General features: G+C 38.0%; 1 non-coding gene across 1 annotated transcript; it reads right to left on the reverse strand.

Annotated features, from left to right (window-relative positions):
* Positions 1–6,466: 6,466 nt before the first annotated feature.
* Positions 6,467–6,574, reverse strand: LOC130938021 (small nucleolar RNA R71). The gene has a single exon (XR_009069205.1). It is a non-coding gene; the product is annotated as a small nucleolar RNA R71 (small nucleolar RNA).
* Positions 6,575–7,820: the final 1,246 nt, after the last annotated feature.

The following is a 7,820-nucleotide window of genomic DNA, read 5'->3' on the forward strand; positions in this document are numbered from 1 at the left end:
GGAAAGCTAATGTCTGGGGCTTCGAAATGATATATAATTTGCTATAGTTGCCAGGCAGTTAAGCGACGCGCACGTGCGCATCACTTGTACGTATGCATCTGCAAAAATTCTGTCTGGGCTGTTTTTGACGCAAATTTTGGCCCAGAAAACACAGATTAGAGGCTGCAGAGTGGAGGAATCAGGGAGACACTTCTCATTCACATAATTTTAGGTTTTAGATGTAGTTTCTAGAGCTCTCTCTCTCTAGGTTCTTAGGTTTTTAGGTTTAATTCTTTCTAATTCCAGGTTCAATGTTCTTTTAATTTAGTCTTCTTCTACTTTTATTTATTCAATTACTTTAGTTTATCTTCTTCTCTTGTTAATTTATTAATGCAAAGAGTATTTTTCTATTTAATTCTTTATTTGCTTGATTATCTCAATTCAATTCCAATTATCATGTCTTCTTTCTACTCCCTTTACATGTATGCGAAAATGGCATCCATGTCAATGGAGTAAGCTTCCAACTTGGTTTTGGAGTTGATTAATATTTAATAGGAGACCCTTGAGTTGGAAGACTCAAGAGTTGATTGGTAACTGGAAGTTGTTGGCCAGCTCTCTAGTTACTAACACTAATCCTTCCCAAGGGAGAGTATTAGAACTTGTGAATAGAAGTTGGCTTAATTACTTGACTTTCCTTTATTTGGTAAAGGTTAAGTAAGTAAAAATAACAACCTATTACTAATTAATCTTGAAAAATCCAACAAGGATAGAACTTCCGAAAATCTTCTCCTAGCCAATGCTTTTGATTTTAATTACATAAAACCTCTTGTTAATTTTCATTGCTTTAATTTATAATCATTTATTTTTCCATTCCTCATTCCAAAATTTCTCGGAAAACTCATAACCAATAACAAGAACACCTCCCTGCAATTCCTTGAGAGACGACCCGAGGTTTGAATACTTTGGTTATTATTTTTAGGGATTTGTTACTTGTGACAACCAAATTTTTGTATGAAATGATTATTGTTGGTTTAGGAGCTGTACTTTCAACGAGAATATAATTGTGAATTCTAGACCACACAAAAGTCCGTTCACCAAATTGGCGCCGTTGCCGGGGAATTGCAAATGTGTGCCTTATTATTTGTTATTGTAAATATTTGCTTTTTGCTTATTTGTTAGTTTTTGTTAGTTTTAGGACTTAGTTGTTTATTTTTATTAGTTTTTATTTTTATTAGCTACTATGAATTCTCACCCCTTTGGCTATGAGTTTGGTTCAAACTATGTTGCAGGAAATGGAAGCTATAATGATAACATGCATCAAGGATGGAACAATCAAAGATGGGAGGAGCCACAAGGATTTGATCAACCCTTTTCGCAGCAACCTCCTCCGGTTTCGTATAGGTATAACTCCAATCCTAATGCATACCAATCTAATGGATGTGGTAGTCCTTCTTGTACATGTCAACAACCACCGCCATATGCCTATGAACCCCCTCCTCAACATAATTTTGAACCTCCGTACTCACCAGCCCCTCACCACTAAACACCACCATATGACCCTAATCCTTACCCACCATACCGACAACCATAAGAGCCATATGAACCACATATAGAACCACCACTATTCCAACCTCAACACCTACAAAAACCACCCCCTCCATACTATTACCAAGATGAACCACCTCCAATGTATGCAAATTTTCAACCACAAGATGAGTGCTACTTTTCACCACAACCCTCCATGGAAGAATATTCATGGCCATTGATCCAAGAGCGAGATGATCTTACTTATACTTGCAACGCGCTCAAGGAAACAATGGACCGGCTTCAAGCAACCATCTGTAATTGGGATTCATGCCCCAAGCAAAACATGTAGAGGATCAACTGTGGAGTGTGTTGTGCATCAAGTGGAAACAATGGAGAGTGTTGAACCGCCACAATCCTACCAAGAAGAACCACCTTCCTATTATGACCCCTTCCTCCAAAATAATGAACCCTCCTATCCACCCCCAAGCCCCAATTGATGATTCTCTCACTTTGCTACTTCAAGAACAAAGAGAAATTGATTTTCAATATCATAATATATGGAATAACGGTTCCTTTGGCTATTGTTATCCCTAACTAAAAGAATTTTATCAGATAGGAAATTTCTAATGTTCCTGACACCGACTAAATAATCAACATTACTGTAACTAGAATTGTCACTATCATTCCAGCTTGTAAAGTGATAAACCCCTATTTTATGATTCATTTTGTGCTTAAATTGAGTGTTTTTATCAACTCTTCACCCACTTATTCATACAAATTTGCATGGCTTTACAAATCCTTCCTTATGATATGACATATGAGAAAACATGTTTCCTATGCTTTAAAAATATTAAATTTAATTATCCTTTATTAGCATTTGATATCGTGATTTGTGTGTTGAGTACTTTCCGGTTTTATAGGGCAGGAATGACTTAAAGGATGAAAAGGAAACATACAAAAATGGAAGGAAAGCACAAAATAGAGTCATTGAAGAAACTGGCAGCGACACGTCCGCGTGGATGACGCAAACACGTGCTTTGCGAAAAGTGGCATCTACGCGAATGCGTGCATAGCGCGAACGCGTGGCTAATGCATAACACAGATGATGTGAAACGCGTGACTGACGCGACCACGTGGAAGAGCAACACTCCAGATGACGCAACCGCATGACTGATGAGCGGATAATTTGTACGCTTTTTGGCATTGTTTTTAGTATGATTTTAGTATGTTTTAGTTAGTTTTTATTATATTTTTATTAGTTTTTAGTTAAAATTCACTTTTCTAGACTTTACTATGAGTTTGTGTGTTTTTCTGTGATTTCAGGTATTTTCTGGCTGAAATTGAGGGACCTGAGCAAAAATCTGATTCAGAGGCTGAAAAGGACTGCAGATGCTGTTGGATTCTAACCTCCCTGCACTCGAAGTGGATTTTCTGGAGCTACAGAAGCCCAATTGGCGCGCTCTCAATGGCGTTGGAAAGTAGACATCCTGGGATTTCCAGAAATGTATAATAGTCCATACTTTGCCCGAGATTTGATGGCCCAAACCGGCGTTCCAAATCAGCTCAAGAATGCCCGGCGTTAAACGCCGGAACTGGCACAAGAATGGGAGTTAAACGCCCAAACTGGCACAAAAACTGGCGTTTAACTCCAAGAAAAGTCTCTACACGAAAATGCTTCAATGCTCAGCCCAAGCACACACCAAGTGGGCCCGGAAGTGGATTTTTATGTCATTTACTCATTTCTGTAAACCCTAGGCTACTAGTTCTCTACAAATAGGACCTTTTACTATTGTATTTTCATCTTTAGATCTTTTGAATCTTTTGATCCTTGATCATTTGGAGTCTTTTGATCATGTTTTGGGGGGCTGGCCTCACGGCCATGCCTAGACCTTGTTCTTATGTATTTTTAACGGTGGAGTTTCTACACACCATAGATTAAGGTGTGGAGCTCTGCTGTACCTCGAGTATTAATGCAATTACTATTGTTCTTCTATTCAATTCAGCTTGTTCTTATTCCAAGATATTCATTCGCACTTAAGAACTTGATGAATGTGATGATTATGTGACGCTCATCATCATTCTCACTTATGAACGCATGCCTGACAACCACTCCCGTTCTACAAGCAAACAAGGCTTGAATGTTTATCTCTTGGATTCCTTAATCGGAATCTTCGTGGTATAAGCTAGAATTGATGGCGGCATTCAAGAGAATCCGAAAGGTCTAAACCTTGTCTGTGGTATTCTGAGTAGGATTCAATGATTGAATGACTGTGACGAGCTTCAAACTCCTGAAGGCTGGGCGTTAGTGACAGACGCAAAAGAATCAATGGATTCTATTCCAACCTGATTGAGAACCGACAGATGATTAGCCGTGCCGTGACAGGATGCGTTGAACATTTTCACTGAGAGGACGGGACTGTAGCCACTGACAACGGTGATGCCCAACATACAGCTTGCCATGGAAAGGAGTAAGAAGGATTGGATGAAGACAGTAGGAAAGCAGAGAGACGGAAGGGACAAAGCATCTCCATTCGCTTATCTGAAGTTCTCACCAATGAATTACATAAGTATCCCTATCTTTACTTTATGCTTTATTCATATATCATCCATAACCATTTGAATCTGCCTGACTGAGATTTACAAGGTGACCATAGCTTACTTCATACCAACAATCTCCATGGGATCGACCCTTACTCGTGTAAGGTTTATTACTTGGACGACCCAGTGCACTTGCTGGTTAGTTGTGCGAAGTTGTGAAATTATGTTTATACCATGGTATTGAGCACCAAGTTTTTGGATTCATTACCGGGGATTATTTGAGTTGTGAAAAGTAGAGATCACAATTTCGTGCACCAAGTTTTTGGCGCCGTTGCCGGGGATTGTTGAGTTTGGACAACTGATGGTTCATCTTGTTGCTTAGATTAGGTATTTATCTTCAGAGTTCTTAAGAATGAATTCTAGTGTTTCAAGGTGATGTTCTTATCATCACCAAAGCTGATTGATTCTCATCAATTTAGCTCTTGAATGTAATGTCCTGCTGAAGCTTGGCTAGCCATGTCTAATTCCTTTAGACTAAAGCTTTAGACTAACATTGCATGATTCCTGGAATTCTCATTAAGAATTTTGATACCTTTATTTTCTTTTTTCACTTAATTTTCGAAAAATCCAAAAAAAAAATTACAAAATCATAAAAACCAAAAAAATTTTATGTTTCTTGTTTGAGTCTAGTGTCTCATGTTAAGTTTGGTGTCAATTGCATGTTTCTATTCTTCTTGCATTCATTCATGTGTCTTCATTAATCTTCAAGTTGTTCTTGATGATTTCCTTGCTCTGATCTTTGAATTCTCTTGACTTGAGTGTTTTGTTATTTGTCATGTGCATTCTCATTTTGTTAGTGTCAGTAGCATACAAATTGCTAAGTTTGGTGTCTTGCATGCATTGTTATTTGATTTTAGTTGCATTTTGATTATTCCTCATCATTAAAAATCCAAAAAAATTTTAATTTGTGTCTTTTCAAGTCAATAATACAGAGAATTGAAGATTCAGAACATACAGCAGAGGAATTACACAGAAAAAGATGGACGTTCAAAATGCCCAGTGAAGAAGGCAAACTGGCGTTTAAACGCCAGCCAAGGTGCCTGACTGGGCGTTTAACGCCCAAAAGGGTAGTGCTTTGGGCGTTAAACGCCAGAATGTGCACCATTCTGGGCGTTTAACGCCAGGATGGCACAAGAGGGAAGATTATGTTTTTAATTCAAATTTTTTTCAGGTTTTCAAAATTTTTCAAAATCAAATCTTTTTCAAATCATATCTTTTCAATCAAATCTTTTTCAAAATCAATTTCTTTCCATTTTCAAAAATACTTGCTATCAATTAATGATTTGATTCAACATTTCAAGTATGTTGCCTTTTCTGTTGAGAAAGGTTTAATATTTGAATCATATCTTTTCTTGTTAGCCAAGTCATTAATTTTCAAAATCAAATCTTTTTAAATTGTTTTTCAAATCATATCTTCTCAATCACATCTTTTTAAAACCATAACTTTTAACTCATATATTTTTAATCACATCTTTTTCAAAATAGTTTTCAATCATATCTTTTTGATTTCTTATTTCAAAATCTTTTTCAAAAATCACTTGATTTCTTTTCCACTCTTAGTTTTCAAAAATCAATTAAAGTTTTTCAAAATGTTTTTAAAATATTTTTAATTTAATTTCGAAAATTTCTTCCCCTCTTCTCACATCCTTCTATTTATGGACTAACACTATTCCTCAAGGAACAATTCGAACTCTATCTCTCTTGATATGTTTGAATTCTTCTACTTCTTCCTTCTATTTTTCCTTTCCTTTGACACCTCAAGGAATCTCTATACTGTGACATAGAGGATTCCATATTTTCTTGTTCTCTTCTCTTTCATATGAGCAGGAGCAAAGACAAAAGCATTCTTGCTGAGGCTGACCCTGAACCTGAAAGGACCTTGAAGTGAAAGCTAAGAGAAGCTAAGGCACAACTCTCTGTAGAGGACCTAACAGAAATCTTCAAAGAAGAAGAACCCATGGCAGCCGAAAACAACAACAATGCTAACAATGCAAGGAAGGTGCTGGGTGACTTTACTGCACCTACTCCCGACTTCTATGGGAGAAGCATCTCTATCCCTGCCATTGAAGCAAACAACTTTGAGCTTAAGCCTCAATTAGTTTCTCTAATGCAACAGAATTGCAAGTTCCATGGACTTCCATTGGAAGATCCTCATCAGTTTTTAGCTGAATTCTTGTAAATCTGTGACACTGTCAAGACTAATGGGGTTGACCCTGAGGTCTACAGACTTATGCTATTCCCTTTTGCTGTAAGAGACAGAGCTAGGATATGGTTGGACTCACAACCTAAAAAAAGCCTGAACTTTTGGGAAAAGCTAGTCAATGCCTTCTTGGCAAAATTCTTTCCACCTCAAAAACTGAGTAAGCTTAGAGTGGAAGTCCAAACCTTCAGACAGAAGGAAGGTGAATCCCTCTATGAAGCTTGGGAAAGATACAAACAATTGATCAGAAAGTGTCCTTCTGACATGCTTTCTGAATGGAGCATCATAGGTATCTTCTATGATGGTCTGTCTGAACTGTCCAAGATGTCTTTGGATAGCTCTACTGGAGGATCTCTTCATCTAAAGAAGATGCCTACAGAAGCTCAAGAACTAATCGAAATGGTTGCAAATAACCAATTCATGTACACTTCTGAAAGGAATCCTGTGAACAATGGGACAAATCTGAAGAAAGGAGTTCTTGAGATTGATACTCTGAATGTCATATTGGCTCAGAACAAAATATTGACTCAGCAAGTCAATTTGATTTTTCAAAGTCTGTCTGGAATGCAAAATGCACCAGGCAGTACTAAGGATGCTTCATCTGAAGAAGAAGCTTATGATCCTGAGAACCCTTCAATGGAAGAGGTGAATTACATGGGAGAACCCTATGGAAACACCTATAATTCTTCATGGAGAAATCATCCAAATCTCTCATGGAAGGATCAACAGAGACCTCAACAAGGTTTCAACAATAATAATGGTGGAAGAAATAGGTTTAGCAATAGCAAGCCTTTTCCATCATCTTCTCAGCAACAGACAGAGAATTCTAAGTAGAACCACTCTGACTTAGCAACCATGGTCTATGATCTAATCAAAACCACTCAAAGTTTCATGACTGAAACAAGGTCCTCCATCAAAAACTTGGAGGCACAAGTGGGACAGCTGAGCAAGAAAATTACTAAACTCCCTCCTAGTACTCTTCCAAGCAATATAGAAGAGAATCCAAAAGGAGAATGCAAGGCCATTAACATGATCCACATGGCCGAACTAGGAGAGGAGGAAGAGGCAGTGAACGCCACTGAGGTAGACCTCAATGGACGTCCACTGGCCTCCAATGAGTTCCCTAATGAGGAACCATGGGAATCTGAGGCTCACACTGAGACCATAGAGATTCCATTGGATTTACTTCTGCCATTCATGAACTCTGATGAGTATTCTTCCTCTGAAGAGGATGAGTATGTCACTGAAGAGCAAGTTGCCAAGTACCTTGGAGCAATCATGAAGCTAAATGACAAGTTATTTGGTAATGAGACTTGGGAAGATGAACCCACTTTACTCACCAAAGAACTGGATGACTTGTCTAGGCAGAGATTACCTCAAAAGAGACAGGATCCTGGGAAGTTTTCAATACCTTGTACCATAGGCATCATGACCTTTAAGAAGGCTCTGTGTGACCTAGGGTCAAGCATAAACCTCATGCTTCTCTCTGTAATGGAGAAGCTAGGGATCTTTGAGG

Source organism: Arachis stenosperma, chromosome 6 (genome assembly GCF_014773155.1).
Source record: "Arachis stenosperma cultivar V10309 chromosome 6, arast.V10309.gnm1.PFL2, whole genome shotgun sequence".
NCBI classification, from domain to species: domain Eukaryota; kingdom Viridiplantae; phylum Streptophyta; class Magnoliopsida; order Fabales; family Fabaceae; genus Arachis; species Arachis stenosperma.